Genomic DNA, 18,951 nt, shown 5'->3' with positions numbered 1-18,951 from the left:
AGTTAGATGATTATTTCAGGGAGAAGATCAAGCATTTAAATAAGTGAGACTAACCTCTATGTCAGGAATCCATAAACTGTGATGCAGAGACCTCTTAAAGATGGAGAGATAGATTTCAGAGTGTCAGTGAACATGAATGGGGGGAAAACTCCTTCATTTTCACTAAACTTTGGTTTCCTTTGTGATCCTACATGCTTTATTTTATGTATTTAAAGACGTTTTGAGAAGTAATCTATAGGCTTCACACCAGCATGTCAAAAGAGTCCATTACACACACAAAAAAAGATAAGAACTCTGCTATAGATAAAACAGGGCCCTCAAAAGGGAGTAGTAAAAAGAAGTAACCTGGGGATAGGGGACACTGTAAGTAAAGAGAACTGCTCCAGAAGTTAGAGAGATGTGAATTCAAATTTGACCTAAGACACTTACTAGCTGTGTGACCCTGGGCAAGTCATATAATCAAAGTTTCTTCATCTGTAAAATGGGGATAATAAAAGAACCTATCTCCCAGAGTTGTTGTGCAGATAAAAACGATATAATTATTCGTATAGTACTTTGTAAACCTTAAAACACCATATAAATGCTAGCTATTACTATTTCTAGAATCTTTCCTCTGTGTGAACGTGGGCAAAGTCACTTCACTTGCCTGAGTTTCAGGTTGGGAGAGGCTTGGACTAGATGTGTAGATCTGGGAGTCCTCTAGATAGAAATAAAAATTAAATCAACAGGAGTTGATGAGGTTACCAAGAATGTGTATAGGGAGAAGAGTAGTGGGCCTAGGCCAGAACTTTAGGCAATACCCAATTAGGGATAATGATATAGATGTTGAGGCAGAGAAACAGGAGAGCTAGCAAAGAACAGTGTCACAAAAGCCCAAAGGGGAGAAAGTATCCAGACAGAGGGGGTGATCAACAGTGTCAAATTCGACAGATAGGTAAGGAAGGATAACAAGTAAGAAAAGACCATGAAATTTGGCAATGAGATCCAAAAACAAGCAAGAGGTTGGGAAGCAAGGACTTCCTTTGAGTATACGTGCAATACTCAAAGGAAGTCAATGCCTGAAAGAAAAGTCCCATATATACTCCAATATTCTGAGAAGCATTTTTTGAAGAAACAAATAACAGGAACGCAGTGGATGTGCATCAGTTGGTGATGGCAAGAGAAGCTGTGAAGCACAAATGCAACGAAATTTTATCATACCATAAGACATGACATATAAGAAGAATTGAGAGAAACATGCAAAAATTGATATGAACTAATGTGAAGCAAAGTAAGCAGAACCAGTAAAAGAGTATGTATTAACAGAAACATTACTGAAAGATAATAAAACTCACCAATATGTAATTAAAATAAACCAACTTAGACATGCTTCATTGCAAAGGTGGAGGACTATGGGTAGAATATTGCATATATGTCAGATGCAATTGATATATTGGATTTGCTGAATTATTTCTTCTTTTTAAAAAAAACTTGGTTACAAAGGATGTTTTACTGGGTAAGGAATGAGGGAGAGAGACATATTTAGAGATGTATGTGCTATAAAAAGAAGACACTGCAAAAAATAAATTGAAAAATGTATATCTCCCTCTAATTATTTTCTTCTTTAGGCTCATCATCCATCTTTCAATTATTCTTCTTTTGACATAACTTCTAGCCTTCACTAATCTCAATACTTTCTTCTGGATATATTTAAATTTCTCAGTGTACCTCTGAGAATGAGGTGTGCATGTTTTATTCTAGGGGTGGTCTGACTACGTCAGAGCATATTGAAACTATGATCAGTATAAGAACTTAAAATGTCATTGAAGAACATCCAATTCACCTGCCTCATTTCATACATGAGTAAACTGAGTCCCAGAATATTCAAGTGTCTTGTCCAAGGAAACACAGCTTGTTAAAAGGGGAGAAGTGAGTAGAACCCAAATCTCTCAATCACTAATGAAGTGTTCTTTCCAACACACCAAGAATTCCTAAAGTATAGGAACTACAATGTAATAAATTGAGTCAACTCATAGATACACAGTCATTTCTAAATCATAAGGCACTTGGCTGGTTCTAGCAAAGAAACATCCATACAAGTTTCTCACAATCAAAACCGTTTTGCTGATGGCCCACTGATTTAAAACAGTGACTCTAAACTCCTATAACAGTGTTTTCATGGAACCAATCAGCAGTGTGGGTTAGGTCAGAGCTGCAGTTTGGCTATCATCCAAGGCATTAGCTAACTCTCTCAGCTTTAGGTTACCTGAAACTCTAATAAGCATAATTTTATCTGTGCATGTGAATGAATAGCAACTACCTTGCAAGCTTGTTGTGAAGATCAACTGAAACAATATATGTAAAATTGCTTGGCATAGTGGTAGATGCTATACATAAATGCTTATTTCCCCATCCCCTGTCTCTTCCCTCAACTTGGTCCTCTCTTTTGTTACCTGATCTGAAAACAGAAGAGTAGCTACTATCCCTCAAAATTGTATTTAACACTTTTAAAAACATATATAAAAGTTGACTCCAAATCTAATGAACTTTACCTCAAGCTAACAATCCATGGTCATTTGGCTGAATATGTTTAGAGAAGATTCTTGCTCATTCTGAGTGTGACTAGATAGCCTCTGAGCTCCCTTCCAGTTCTGAGATTTTGTGATCTGACCTACCTCACAAGGTTTTCATAACAGTCAAATGAGATAATGTATATAAAGCACTTTTGCAAGCTTCAAACATTAAATATCAGTTATTTTTATTCTTATAGCATATGTAAACACAAAAAACCTTATGATAACACAACTGTCAAAAATAAGTCACAGAATCTTTGGATCTTACAGAAGAATTTTCAAAGCAGATTTTTAATCAGGATATGAATCCTTCATATCATGGTCTAATTTGCATTAAGATCCAGGGACCCATTCCTCTTCCACCAAAGTAAGCCTGACGCTTCTGTGGGTGACAGTGCAATGTTCCAACTTTTAAATGCAGAGAACATGATTTCTCCACATCCTGCCTAAAACCATGGCAAATGAAACACCATTCTATTTGCATTCTATATTAATTTGCAAGAGTACAATGGAGTGAAAGGATATTTCGAGGATCAGACCTTACAACTTGGAAAAGCTTCTTGGAGGAGGCAGGTCCTACGATGCAACTGAAGGAAAACGAGGGATGTAGTTTGACAGGTGGAAGAGGCTGCCAGGCACAGGACTGCCTGGAACTTTGGAGGTCCAGGTGCAAGAAAGGAGGAAAAAGGACAAGCTATGAAAAGCAATAGGAGGTAAACCTGGCTAGAAAATATAACTGCATACAGCAGAAAATAAAAGCCCACTAAGGTTGTCAGACCTTGAGGTGAAGATACTTATAGGCTTTGGTCAAAATTTAAAAAGCACTTTTCAACATCTTTTTTAAAAGGAGGATTCCATAATCTATTCTTTAAAAAAAATGCTGTTTCTATGAGGAAATTCTCTTCAGTTGAGGTTTTTCTTGCATCAAGTAAACAACAACAACAACAAAACCACTTCCTTAAAATAACTCCAGAATCACTACCAGCTCTTAAATATCTATTGATCACAAAGCACAGATCAAATGAATAATAGAGGGCTTTAAGGTTTATAAAGCATTTTACACACACTATCCTCTTTTGATCCTCCCAACAACTCAATTTAGTAAATAGTGGATATTGTTATCCCCATTTTACAGATGAAGGGACTAAATTCCAAGGGAGGTAGAAACTGCAGAGGAAGTCAAAGTTAACAAAACAAAAAAAACAGAGCTTGGATTTGGGAGGACCCAGAGATTCAGACTCTAAGTTCAGTAATGTTTCTGCTACACTAAAGAAAAATCAAGTTATTTAAAAAAAAAATTTAATCAAAGGTTTTAACTTATACCCCAAGACTAAAAAAAAAAAAGCTAAAAGTATGATAATTAATGACAGACCCATAGAATTCTGGCATAATATTAATCTAATCAGGTCAAGAATCATGGGTTTGGGAGTAGGGAGAAAGTCTATATCTTTGTGATACAGCTTAAGGTTAGGGGTCTAAAAATACAAATGGGTGGGAGATTATGGGTGTGGGACCTTGAATTTCTGATATCTTAGTTGTTGATATCTTGGTTAGTTTCAAACTATCCTCCTCTTTTTTAAAATAGAAGATAAATCATAAAGAAGAGGAAGGGAAGGGATACTGGGAAATGTATCCAATAAGAAAAGACAACAATAAAATGTATTTCAATTAATATATAGTATAAATTTTTTAATTAATATAAACCAAATGTTAAAAGGGAAGCTTTAAAAAAAATCCTGACAGGTGGCCATCCAGCCTCCACCTGAATTAGACTAAATCTCATTTCTTTCCATTCCTCATTCATCCTTTGGTGAAAGTGTTAATGACCAGTAAGATAGCCAAAGGCAGGCAGCAAGCAGGAAGAAAAAAGGAAAATTACCTATGAACTATATAATCACCTCCTAAATAATCACTAGATAAATAATTATTAAATTTGATTCTTCCCCTAAAACTAACCAATCCCAACTTTTAAAATAACTGATCACAAGCACTATTTTACAACCAGAAGGCACACATTTAAATGGAACATAATGAAGACTGAAAAGAAATCATGTTAGAAAATGTAACCATATCATTTCTGTTTCGTGTCTTTAAATGCTCTCTAGCATTTCTATATTGTCCTTAAAGTGCTAACACTGAATGTAGTATCTGAACATGGAAATGACTGATGACAAGCACAGGAAAAGATTTATTTCCCATTCTTGTTTCTAATACTTTTGTATCCTAATAAATAGCTTATTAGACTAAATTAAAGAATAGGTCAGCTATAAATAAGACAATTCTCATGGAGCCAAAAATCAGTCAGACTTCTGAGCAACCAGTTATATCCTGGAATCAAATCAAGCACAGTTGTACCCTGGGGGCAGATCTTCAAAATAACTTACAGGCAGATCTGTACCTGATCCATAGAGAGGAGACATTAAACATGATTGTACCTCATAACATCTTCTCTTTCTGATATAATTTGTCTTTTCTGAACTTTGGGGGTAAAATGGGTAATAGTCTCATTTATTCTGTTTTTGAGTGGTGAGAAAAAACTCCCAATATGGGTAGAGAAAACTTGGCCAATTAGTTAGCTAAGTGATTAAGTAGAAATGTAGGTAAAACACCAAAAGCCTGCCTGCAATCAAGATAATGATGCTAGAATTACGGAATGGAAGAATGAGGGTTCAGCATGCCCAGGTGAGTTAATCTTCAATTGCCAATGTTATTTGGGGTGAAAGAACCATACTTTTTTGAGTTGGGTGAATAAGCATCATCTGTGGGGGCATAGGCTCCAGGCTCTTAGAATGATGGGGTTTAGTTTAGATCTGGGGAACTTGGCATCACATAACTTGAAGTCAAATTTCAGCTATACTCTAAATATTTTGTGATCTTGGGTAAGCAATTTCATTTTCTGTATCTGTAAAATAAAGCTGGTTCTAACTCTAAATCTATTATTGTATGCTTCTAAATTGGGGTACCCCCCAATTGATCCCAGGCAGTTTCTTTTACATATATCCCTAGTTGGATATTAGTTATCCTACCCTTTACTTTGCATATACTCAGATACTTTAAAGGACTTATGATCCCATTGAGATTGCTAATCCTTCCAATCCAATACAAGAAGCATTTATTGTGGTACCCTGTGCAAGGCACTTAACATAGACACTGGAGAAAAAAGACAATATGGATTTCACCAATACAAATCAAAACACAGTCATTCCATTGTATCAAATGAGATCTTTGTCCTTGTCTCCCCCGGTGAATCTATCCAATGCATTAGGAATTTGCATCTAATATACCAGCAATCTACCCAATTTACTATTCTTTCCTCTAAGTCTTTAGTATTTCAAATGCAAAATACTCTGACTGTCCATCTTTTTTAACTTTTACGGAAAAGAATGTGGAAAAATAATTCTTGAATATTAAAATACCAGCAGAAGACTGGAAAGAGATGAGGTTTTTAAGATTGTGCCCCAGAATATGATGGCAGTTATAGAGGGCAAAGATTGTTAAGAGGAGGAGATCCCTGAGGTCCTTTGAGGAGCTATATGTTTCAACACTTTTAAAAAAAACCCTACAAATAACTCTATGTTTACAAGAAGCTGAATCACTATGACACTATATGATGCTTAGATGAACATTCACTTCAGGCCACCATATTTAAAGTATCACCACTACTCCATAGGATTCCAGTTTTATACAAATGATGGTTGATACATTCAAGGTAAGTCCCCATGCTTTAATGAACAAAAAATGCATTAACCTCTGTAGAAGTTTTGGAACAGACATCTTTTCACAAGTGATGGGCAAGCTAAAACCTTTAACATTACTCAGCGAGATAAATACTTAATTAGTCACTGAAATGTCCTGTGTTATCAATGACTAATGATACTTAAATATTAATATTTTTAAAGTGCATCACAGTATAATGTATATAGGTATCACATAAAAGCTTGCAAAGGCTAAAAAGTGGTTGCTTTTACATGATAATTTATGCCTAAAAAACCACAAGTATAACTTTTGCATGCTATTCAGGCTTCAAAAAGTAATCATCCAACAATATCACAAAATGATTCACTACAACCAAGAAATTAAGAAATTTAAGTCCAAATTGTACACAATGAAAAAGGAGGATGACTTGAAGCATGAATTATTAATTTAACATATTCAATTTTTTTTCACATTTCAAACCAGCTATTTGACTTCTCAAATCCAAGATTTTGATTTTCTAAATGTCTGAAGGGGCTTTAAGAGTTGACAGATATTTATACTTTCCTCAAAATAACAAAGAGCAATTGTTGAATACTTACTGTATGCCAGCACTACACTATAAAAAAACCTCCACAAATCAGATTATAACACATAAGCAACAATTACAAAATTACACACAGGTCAAATTTAATTACAAAAAAATTCTATTATATTTTGCCCAAATATAGAAATCCAATGACCTTATAAAACAAATAAATCAGGAGGTGATATATCCATTATTATAGATGGGTACAAATGCCCACCTTTTTGTACCACTATTCTTCTAGTGATGTTACATGGTTATAAATCAAGAAACATTATAATCTATGAAGAATTGAAACTGCAGACAAGCAGAAAGGTGATATAGTGATACTGTTATAATACGTTGTATGACATTTCCAACAATCCCACATAACAGTGTAAAAGGTATATAAGAGGTAAATGATCAGAAATGATCAGAAGAGGTAGGTTGGTCCTGCATTGTCAAGAAGAGATAACACGGAAAGCTTCAGTGCTATGATGATATCTACCCAATGTTACAAATGTTACAAAGTTTAAGAGAAAGCTTGCAGTGCACTGAGCTAGCTATGGATACCTTTCAGGAGAATACAGGTAACCACACGAATTAAAAGAATGAATATGTTCTGTTAAAGAAAGCACCCACGTCAATGACATCACAAATCTACTGAATTATAGAAGTGTTTCCCATTAATAAATAAGAAAACACTGAATGGTGACAAGGAACCATAGTCAAGTGAAAAAGTACTAGAGACTGTTGCATTTTTGCAGTGAAGTCTGGAGATTCCTGTATTGTAGTCTGACAATATTTGTTTAACCTTGGGCATAACATAAGATTTTCAGCTTGATATAATCTTAGAGATTGTCTAGTCTAACTCCCTCATCTTACAGATCAGAAATACTGAAGCTCTTTGAGATTAAGTGACTTTCCCAAAATCAGTGAGAAAGCTTGAATCCAAGCCTTCTGACTCAAAATTCCACGGTGTGTGTTACCTCTCCGGGCTTCTCACCTATAAAATGAAGAGGTTAGATATACTCTAAGGTCCTTTCTAGCTCTATCATTGTATGGTGCTACAGTATTATTGCCTAGAATATTCCTTTAATTGGAGACTTTTCCTAACTTCCTCATCAGATAGCACAGGAAAGTGGGAAAGAAGTATGAACTTAGAAACTGTGGATGATCAGTTTAGAGCTGGAAGGAACCATAGAGTTCACCTAATCCAACCCTTCATTTTAGAGATAAAGAAACTAAGACCCAGATAAAAGTCACATACTAATTTAGCTGCAGGGCTTACATTTCGAATGGAAGGTCTTCTGATGTGAAATCCAGCATTCTTTTCACAAATCATGCTGCTGTGAATATTTTGGACTGTAGTTTCTCTCTTTGACTTCTTTGATGTACATTATCAGCAGTGAGGTCACTGGGTCAAAAGCTAAGGGCAGTTTAGTCACTATTCTTGCATAATGCCAAACTGAAATTCAGAAAGGTTGGAACATTTCACAGCTACACTAACAGCTGTCTTTCCATAGTGCCTCCACATATTGACTGCTTCCAGCTTTCTTCATTTTTGCCAGTTTGCATGGAGTGCAACAAAACCTTAAAGCTGTTTTAATTTGTATCTCTTCTTAGTTGACTCAGGATATATTTTCATGCCATCAATTAAAATAAGTAATTTTTAAAAATACTACGCCTATCCTTTAACTACTTATCATATTTGTGATAGTTCCCTGTATATTTTGGATATCATACTTTTATCTGTGATATTTCATCCAAATATTTCCCACTCTACCATTTTTATTTCAGTTCTGTCTTCATCATTGATTTTATTCATGCAAAAATGTATCTATGTTATCTTTTACGACTCCTCTATCCTTTGTTTGGTTAAGAACCCTCTTCTCAGTCATAGCTGAGAAAGACACTTGATCTTTATTTTCTTATATTTTTCTTGTGGAATGACATTTTATATCCAGGTGCATTTTAAGTTGCCATATAATGCTACATATTGGTTTAAACTTCATTTTTGCACAGTTATTTCTAGTTTTCCTAATAGTTCTGATCAGAAAGAAAATTCTTCTCCCAGTAGTTTGTGTTCTTGGGTTTAAATCAAACACTGGAAAAGTTTTCAACTGATTAACTAATCTGTTCCTCACAGCTAATTTTCTGACTTTTTTTCTTTTAACCAGTATGAAACATTTTTGATAGCTACTGATTTTTAATTTAGTTTAAAGCCTGATAAAATACTACTAGTAGCACATTTTTCAAAATGGAGAAACATCTCTTTGGAGCACTGTTGTGTTTTTTTTTTAAGTCCTTCAAAAAGGAATGAAGAAAAAATAACATTTCTAACATTTCTCAGATTTAATGGAAGCACCTTGGCTGGCAAATTCCTTCATAGATTGTGAAGACATTTATCATTCACCATCAAGCAATGTATTTCCATGCCACACTATAGTCTCATGATTAGACTGGTCTTTCTTTAGTGACACTTATGCTTTTTTGGGTCCAATGTTTCTTACAGGGAATGGGAACTCATTTATCCCCATCCTGAAACCTCATGGTGATGCATGTCTGTGCAGCACAATGGCATGAATGTATTTGTGGAAAGACATAATAAACACATTATTTGCTAATATTTTCAAGAAATAGAAGACTAATAAAACCCTGAGAAATTAGTATATTAGCTCACTGAGAAGCTCTCATTTATATCAAGAGAATACAAAATGAAAAACAATGGCATCCTCTCACGTTTAGTTTTTTAAAGCACAGTAAACAGACTCTGGCCTATAGCTATAAGAACATTCCCCCTCAGAATAAAAGTAAATAAGATGCAAAGGGCATTTTTACATAGCTGTAGAAAACATCCACCAGAATTCTCCATTCCCTGGTGGAAAAAAAAAATCCCCTTTCAGGATCTTTGATTTGAAGTCATTACACAGTCTGGATTTGGAATCAAAGGATGTAGATTAGAAATCAGTCACTTAATTTCAATGAAGCTTCAGTCTTTTTATCCGTAAAATGAGGGTATTAGACTAGATGATCTTTTATGGTCTCTTCCAGTTCTAAATCCTATGTCCAGGATTATTTTGGCTTTTGTGTAAAGAACAGATTGGAAAAAAGAGAGACTTCAGGGAGAGAAACAATTACTCTAGTCCATGTAAATGGTGATGAGAGGTTGAACCAGAATATGATATGTGAAATAGAGAACAGACTCATACAAAAGGCTTTGTAGACGTAAAATCAGTAAGACTTGGTAACCTTGTACACAGAAGGAGAATGAAAAGTTTGGGATGACTCTACGTAATAGAGGTTCTAAATCTAGGTGGGAAGTTGGTGATACCATCAATGGAAATAGGGAAGTCAAGAGAAACCATAGGTTTAGTTTAAGGGAAAGATAAGTTCAGTTCAAATCATATTTGCTTGAGGTGTTTGAGGAGTTTGAGGCGTTGGCAGAAGGAAGTTTCCTGAGTTCTCACTGAATTTATCTGGGACACAAGAGAGAGCCTTCCTGGATTTGTCAAAGCTAATGATTACTACCCACTTCTAGTGATTCACAGGGGGATGAATAATATAAATAATGAGTGCTTACTAAATTGGCAGAGTTGTGGAGGGATATAAAGATGAGCGAGATACTATCCTTGCCCTCATCCTGCCCATGTGGAGAAATAGATTTTAAGGAGGAGTTAGGGTTGACTGAACAGATTTGGTAGTTATCTGTGAAGAGATGATTATTGAACCCATGGAACCAAATGAGATAACTTTCTAAAGAAAATGTAGGGAGAAAATTCAATTCAACATTTACTAAGTTACCTACTACATGCAAAGCACTGGAATAAAGATAAAAAGACAAATATGAAACAGTCCTTAACTCAGTAAGCTTACATTTTACTCAGAGGACATAACATACACACAACATCATTTCAACAGGAAAGAGCAATAGTAACTGTTGGGATCCAAAACGTCTCAAGATTGGAGGTGTGGCACCTGAGATGTTCTTTGAAGGAAGACAAGGATTATAAAAAGTGGAGGTAAAGAGTACATTCAGACTTTTAGTAAAGCCTGTGCAAATGCAAAAAAGCAGGAGATGGTATATTATGAATATCGAACAGCTAGAACAGCTGGTTTGGCTAGAACACAGAGTAAATCAAAGAAGGTAATATAAAATAAGTCTAGAAAAGTAGGTAGGAGCTAGCCTGAAGAGGACTTTAAATGCAAAGCTGAGATCTTTGTATTTTATCCTAAAAGCAAGAAGGAGCTACTCAAGGTTTTAGAGTAGGGGAAAGATTTATTTGGTCAGATTTGTGTTTTAAGAATTTAAATGTAGCAGCAATATGAAGGATGGATTAGGGAGGAGACGATGGAAGGGACGAATTAAGAAATCTTTATAAATCTATGTGGGAGGTGATGAGTGCCTGACATAAGTGACCACTGTGTGAGTATTATAGATACTATAGAGGTAGACTCAACTAGACTTGTCAACTAACTGGACAGAGGGGATAAAGGAAGAAGAACTTAAAGGCTTTGAAATTAGATGGTTGAGAAATTGGTCATACCATCCATGGAAACAGGGAAGTTGGGATGAGGGACAGGCTTAATGGAGGAGTGGGGAAAGGGAAGAAGGAAGAAAGAAAAGAAGGAAAGAAGGAAGGGAGACAAAGAAAGAAGGAAAGGAAGGAAGGAAGGAAGAAAGAAGGAAGGAAGGAAGGAAGGAAGGAAGGAAGGAAGGAAGGAAGGAAGGAAGGAGAAGGAAGGAGGAGGGAAGGAAGGAGGGAGGAAGAACAAAGAAGGAAAGGAAAGAAGGAAGGAAGGAAGGAAGGAAGGAAAAGAAAGAAAGAAAGAAAGAAAGAAAGAAAGAAAGAAAGAAAGAAAGAAAGAAAGAAAGAAAGAAAGAAAGAAAGAAAGAAAGAATGTAGGTTTGGATGTGTTAAGTTTAAGTATTTGCTTAATGAAATCTCTTCTCATCAGACATAGTGATGAGGGAAGATCACTGCAAGGTTGTATAATTAGAAGGATGGATGGTGGTCATGGCTAACAACAACAGACTATATATTTATCAGCTAAAGAACAGCCCAAGTTCAGAACAACCCATTGACAGGTTAGGCACCAGACTGATGAATTTTCTTCCAACCATAATAATTCTGGAAGACTATTTAGTAAGTCGTAGAGGGGTTGTGATATATGCCAATATAAGAAACAAGCACATCAACCAAATCACACATTATTTGATGTACTGCAATAACTTAACACAGCGGATCCTGTGACTTCCATCACTAGAGTTATACCCTCTCTGATAATACAGATTACAACTCATCTATATCATCTCATTAGTATCCTACCATAAATTCTCCACAGGAAGACAATGAATTCTTCATATTGAATAAATACCAGCAGGCATCCTATCTGCTACCTAACACTATTGCCAGATAACCAGTTCTTTTCCAGTCTTATGTCTCCTTGATGCTCTCTATTACATACTGTCTTTTGTATAACTCCTTGTTGAAAACATGTTGCAGCCCACTCATGCCCACCACGTTTGTACCTCTCCACTGGAGTAAAACTCAACTTTAATTCTTCAGGGTTTAAGGCAATTAACCCAACCACACAGCATCACTGGAAGAATACTGATGTTAAAGGGATTGGCCTTTACTTCAGAGACATCCTTGGGATCATTAAGAAATATTGTGTAATTTTCCAAATGGAGTTGTCTATCCAAGATTAGCTCTTTGGGTTGTCCATCCAACTACATTAACTTGCTTTTACTTTTCTACATAGTTAGGTCAAATCAGTGCAAGCAAGAGCACCTCATCATCTAAGCAGCACAATGGACAAAGGGCTAGATTTGGAGTTAGGAAAGATCTGAGCTCAAATCCTGTCTCAGACACTTACTTTGTGACCATAAGCAAGTTTGTCCACTTATAAGCGGTATACCTCAGCTGCTTCTTCTGTAAAATGGAAATCATAAGAGTCCCTATTCTCAAGGGTAGATGTGAGAATCAAATGAAATAATACATGTAAAATGCTTCACAAACCTTAAAGTGTGATGTGTTAGCTTTATTATATTATCAACATCATGATCACCTATAGGGACTCTTCTTTCCATTTTGGACTCTATACCAGATATCTTCTATTCCAGCTGAAAATACCTCTCACAAGCACATATTCCTCTTTTTGCCTCTCTGTAATAATTAGAGGCTCATTGAACAAAATCATTAAAGGAAAGCTCTTGATGGAAAAGGGCTGTACTGTGAAGACAGCATTTTTATATGCTGAATTAGATACCATTTTTATAGTCTATATTTTATGGTAGATTGTAAGACCTGTCAGTCTTTTGTGACCACAAAGATGTGATCTGCTATGGAAAAACATTTGCAACGGCTCTCCTTTCCTCTTCTCAATCCCTCATCAAAGATGACCTTGGCATATGTTTAAATTAGTCTCAAAAAAGACTTTGTAAGAATGAATAAGTAGGCATTTAAATTAGTAGTTATTGGTCACTTAATTTTGGAAATAACAAGATCCATGATTTTCCCAAGCTTTTTGTGTCCCCTTTCAGAAATCTCAAAAATTGAGAGATTTCTCTAATTAGCTGTGTGATCCTGGGCAAACCCTCTGTTTCCTCAACTGTAAAAATGACCAAGTTGGACTAAATCTCTCAGACTTTTTTCCAACATAATTATGCTGAGTACAAGCCCAGTGTTCTTTTTACTACATCACCTTAACTATTGCGTAGCATTCTATGTTATAGCTACTTGTGTGCATATCTTCTCTTCCCAAGAAGATTCTAAACATCATGAGGACAGGAACAGATTCTGATTCATTTTTATAGCCCTCTATAGGCTTGAATATTACAGCATAGATAACCAGACAGTGGTCAATCACTTACTCTCAGGGTCTCATTCTTCAAATGTAAAATGAAGACAGTGCATAATACCTACTTCACTGGGTTGTTGTGAAGCTCAAATAAAATTATATATGTAAAACACTTTCCAAACTTTAAAGTGATATATAAATGCTAATAATAGTAATTATTATAATGGATAAAACTAGAAGGATGTTATCAGATCCTTGATAAATGCCAACTATCAAAGACTACTTGGACTAAGTGGTATTTTAAGTCATAATTTCATTTGTTCCATTTTTAAAAATGTTCAATATCATCCCAACTCCAGGAAAATTCCTTCCTTGATATTATTTTAAAATGTACCAAAAAGATACGAATTTTGTAAGGGAAGGATTCTCTATAGCTGAAACTTTAAAAACAAACCCCTGTCAAACATCTGCAGATGTCTGAGGAGGGGAAAATGAAGCTCTCCTTTCTGAGTATGCCAAAAAACCTAAATTGCTGAAATCCAAACTGACAAAATGGGGAAATTCAGGAGAAAAGGAACTAAAAATATTATATAATGAGCAAAACTGTCAAAATATAAGCAACTATAAAACATAAGCATCACTTTTGTCAGTGATTGATATTGTTCTTTCTTTCCAGATAATTCAACTTTTGGCTTAAAATCAGCCATAATTAGCAGCCGAAATATTTGACTCTTTCTCCCTAGATACCAGAAACTCTCATTTGGTGGGGGCTGTAGGGTTATATTATACAATAAGAACAAAACAGTTTGGTTGTTTGTTTTTTAAAGTATCATGGAGGTAAACATTTATATGTGAGTGACAAAGGAGAAAGACTGCAGAATTAGGAGACAGATGCAAGTTTTCTTCTTGGCTTTGCCACTAATTTCAGGAAACTGTGCGATTATGACTTCAGGAAACTTATTTAATGTTTCTGTGTCTTATTTTCCTCATCTGTGAAAGTCAAGAGTTGGATGTGATGATCTCTAAGGACCCTGCCAGTTCCAGATATTCTATTCCATTCTAAGGGGCAGGAAAAATGACTCATTTCAAAGAGATTTTGACTATTGTCTTACTCTTCACATTCAAAAGTCTTGGGCAAGGAGGAGTCCCACTTTCAGACACTGTTTTTAGGTACTATGACTTCTTGGAGACTATGGATCACCACACAACAAAATCCACGTTCTACTTCAGCTAAGGGCACACATGTTGTTTCACTAGTCTCTCTAGACTTCAAGGGAAATCATCCAAACAGCTCGCAGAGGTAAAAACAAGTAAAGGCTAGATTTTTACTAGGCAGCAAACAAAACAGCAGTACAAAGCCGGGAAATGTAATGACTGCATGTAAAGACAACCCCTACTTAAAAAAAATAGTTCTTTACTTAAAAGGTAGGAAAATATTTTGAAAATACATTAATTTTCCCCTATAATAAATAGGTTCCAAGTAAGAAAGCAGATTACAATGATTAACAGAAAAAGATTTCCTGGAGAAGTTATCCCTGAGAAGCATACATTTTCTGGATGTCAAGAATAAAGAAGCAGGAAATTTACATGTCATAAGTTGGGTCTGACCTCACACATTCCATGCTCTTTTGTCTAGCTGCAGTCAAAGAACATTCATCTAAGATAAACTGAGGTTTACCCATGTATTTGTTCAAGTCATTAAATTTCTCTGACTCAATGTCTACACTAATCATGACAATGACTGCCTTCTCCCTATTTCTATTTCACCTATGTAGCTGTGAAGATTAACTTATTATCAAAGTTTCTTGGAAGAAAAGCATTACATAAATCCAAGGAACCACACTGCTATTTACAATATTTCACTTACCTCAGTGATTTGGAAATGCATTCTAGGTTACACAGACAAAGGAGAAATAGAATATAATATTTTTTTAAAAAATCCTCCCAGGCCTTAAGCAATTTGGCTCAGAAATCATTTCAAGAGTGATGGAATTACCCACGTATGGTAATCCAATGTGGATATTTACCCCAGGGTTATGGGGGGGGGGGGAATCAGCCAAACCCTAGTATTTTTTTTAAAGAAAGAAATGTGTTAAATTAGTGAAGAAGAATATGGAAAATTTAGTGAGATGCCAAAGAGGCACTTGGCAGAAAAAATGGGGAAGCACTGAGACAAAATTCTGTTCTTTCCTAATGGCTGCAGCTAGGCATTTTCAAATCATGATTCCTTCCTCATTCGTTTTTTAAGAACTATTTAACACAAATTTCTTACAAAATGAAAATAGGATTTGACTATAAAACTTTATATGGAAAAATCAGTTTTAGTTTCTCATATTTAATTTTTAATCTTGCCTTCTGGAGAAAAAAACAACAAAATGGGATGGTCTAGCAATATTCATATAAATATACCTATGTGCAAGCTTAATCTTAAAACTTTAAACAAAACAATACATAAATTTCACTAACAGAAGTACATGAAAAAGATGTTAATCAACAGCTTTTTATGTCATTCTCTGAACAAGGCCAAACACTGAATCACTGTTAAAATTCCTCACGTGCAGCTATGCCCAGATAATCTGCTTGAAAGCAGCAAAGTATGTAAATCTACTTAAACTGGTGAGATAAACATTTCTCTCATTAAATGTTAACAACATGGAACTAGAACCACTGTTGGTCAGCAAATGTATCTCTCCCCTCTCCCCATATTAAATCATTCCCCCCCATAATCTAGATACTCCAAAACTCTGGCCAAAATAATTCAGAAGGAGAATTGCAGCAAGCTACTTTTTAGCAAAATCCTTTTCAACAAAACAAACAACAAAAAACTTGGACCATGCCTCAATTTGAAAATACAAAGTATGTGACATCCCCATCTATGAACTAACTATTGCATGAAAATCAGCAGCAAAAGAGGGAATCACAAGCGGAAGGTAGTCAGGTACCAACTGCAAAGAAAAGAAAGCATGGTGATTTTTTATTTTTATATTTTGAATTGCAAGGCCATAATCTCTTCCTCCCCACAATGAAAATACCTTATTTTTACAGACCATCACATACTAGCATGGAGTTTGGGATTTAGGGGTTGGGGGAATGGAGAACAGTTGCTCCCGCAGAAACAGAGAACATACATTGTACCCACACAAAATTATTGAATATACTATAAGATAGCTGTGATAGGCAGTTCATGCACCCTCACATTTCTCACCTGAGACTAAAACTGCATTCTGCCTTTGTCTAGTCATTACCCACTGAGCTACCACTTATATCAAGGGATTCTAAGTTTGACTAGAGCCCAGTAGGCGTATTTCTAAGGTGCTCATCTGCCTGTGATGCAGGAAAATCCTGTTTAACGCTGATGACTTCAGAGATCAGAGCTCACTGCTTGTTCTCTATACTAGAAGGGGAAAAAAGTCAGACACCACCCACCTATATCTAGTTGGCTCCTCCATATCCTCCTTGGCAACATGACAGGGTTTTAAAAAAAGAAATAGGACTGCTTTATTCAAGGAAATATTGCTTTGCCAACAATAATTCCAACAAACCATGTCAAGCTACAAATATCACCCTTCACCCAATCACTTTCTTTTTCTTCCACTTTCTGTTCTTTAAAAAAAAGATCTCTAGACTGAAGCTACTTAAATTTTCTCAAATTTTGTCTTAATATCAGATTACAAGACTAATTATATGTGTGTACGCATATAAATATGTGGCACTAGTGTTTCAGAATCCATTCATTTTAATTTCAAATTTAATTTTAATTATACCTTAAACTCAACTTTTTCCTCTCACAAATTTTTCCAAAAAAATCAGAAAAGTTAACTTGCTTTAAAAATTTTTAACTTCTAGATTAAACTCAAACTACATTATCTGACTGGAGATTTCCTATTCTCTCTAAAATGAACAAATTAGGATGAAATTAAGTTCTCCAACTTAATCACACTACAAAATCATTCACAAGACTACACACATTGAGTGAGCCTGAGTTGAAGTGAGATCACAAAGTCACTCATGGTAACCAGGTCCCTATGTAGGAAGTGTGCTTTCACCACACAACAACTAAATACTAACAAAAGAAAGCTTTGAGTCAAATACCACTGGTACCCGGGGTCTTGTGTCTGTATAATGCCTGCACATTCATTTCTTTCTTTGCCTATAGAAAAAAAAAAAGAAAGTCTGTTTGTTTTTCTGATTCAGTCAGCCTTTTTAGGTCTTTGAATCTAAGGAGTGCCCTATGAAAAGAAGAGCATCTTATCAGTGTGCTTCAGACCAGCAGGCTATCTCCCATCCACACACAAAACCTACAGCCCCTTACAGTAAAAGGCCTCACCCTCGCCCTTTTCCCCTCATTTCACAGCTAACACCCTGCAGTGCCCTGACAACAAATAAATGAATACACAAGGCCCTACAGTTCCTTACATAATTAACCATCTTTTCAGGTAGCCTGAGGTGGGCGGGAAGGGGAGGGAGGAGGAGAGGCTTTGTAGTAAATTGGTTTCATTTATGAAGTTTATGGAAGTGTGGCCAATGCAGACATTTATTCTAAACTAGTTCACATTAAGTATGCTTTTTATGTGTATCCTAAACTTTTATTTTGAAAGTTTCAGCCAAGATCAAAACATATTTTTGGATATATCAGTCTTCATTTCATAGTTATTAGCCCAGGCAAAAGTTTTCTTGATTTCAAAATCAGAGTTTTGCCTTCATAAGGGTATAGCAGAGTCCCTTAGTCCTCCATTCTAAAGTGAAACCTAATAAGGGACAGCTCAACAAAACCGGTAACTGTAAAAGTCCTTGCTTTACCAAAATTAAGACATTTTCAAATTCTCTCAGAGTCTAAAGGAAACAGTAATTTGAGAATAAAAATGGACTAAAAGAAATCAATAATCCCTTGAAAGCTTGCAGTAAAGTTAGTAGGCATTTTTGCCATTAGTTATGATGTATCTACTCTTAATTGAGCCAAAGTCCACATCAAAGGATGTGATTCTTTTGTATCACTATTGGGATAATAACTTAATTGATTTGCCTCAGTTTTTAAGGTTAGACACAGGAGTCTTATTTTGTTTTTTTTCAACTAGTATCTTGCCACAGACCTCTAATCAGTGTAACCTTTTATAAATAGAGAGCTGTATATTAAAAAAAATAATAACAAATCTAAGTTTTGATTGTTGCTCCTGCCTTTCTGAGAGATTTGTCATGACTTGGCTTCAATAATCATTGGCAAAAAAAAAATAATAAAGATTGGGGAAAACAAAACAAAACAAACACAGAAAAAGGCAGCCACCCATGATGAGCTCGCAAAGCTTTTTTTCCCCCTCCTTTTGCAGCCCTTCTTTTCCC

The 18,951-nt window shown here is 35.5% G+C and overlaps 1 protein-coding gene across 2 annotated transcripts in view; it reads right to left on the bottom strand.

Annotated features, from left to right (window-relative positions):
- RBMS1 (RNA binding motif single stranded interacting protein 1) overlaps window positions 1-18,951 on the bottom strand; it is a 245,618-nt gene that overhangs the window by 148,414 nt on the left and 78,253 nt on the right. The gene's annotated exons all lie outside the window — the stretch shown is intronic.

This window comes from Phascolarctos cinereus, unplaced genomic scaffold (genome assembly GCF_003287225.1).
Source record: "Phascolarctos cinereus isolate Bilbo 61053 unplaced genomic scaffold, phaCin_HiC Scaffold_726;HRSCAF=1367, whole genome shotgun sequence".
In the NCBI taxonomy this organism is placed as follows: Eukaryota; Metazoa; Chordata; class Mammalia; order Diprotodontia; family Phascolarctidae; genus Phascolarctos; species Phascolarctos cinereus.
This window is presented reverse-complemented; position numbering and strand designations above follow the sequence as displayed.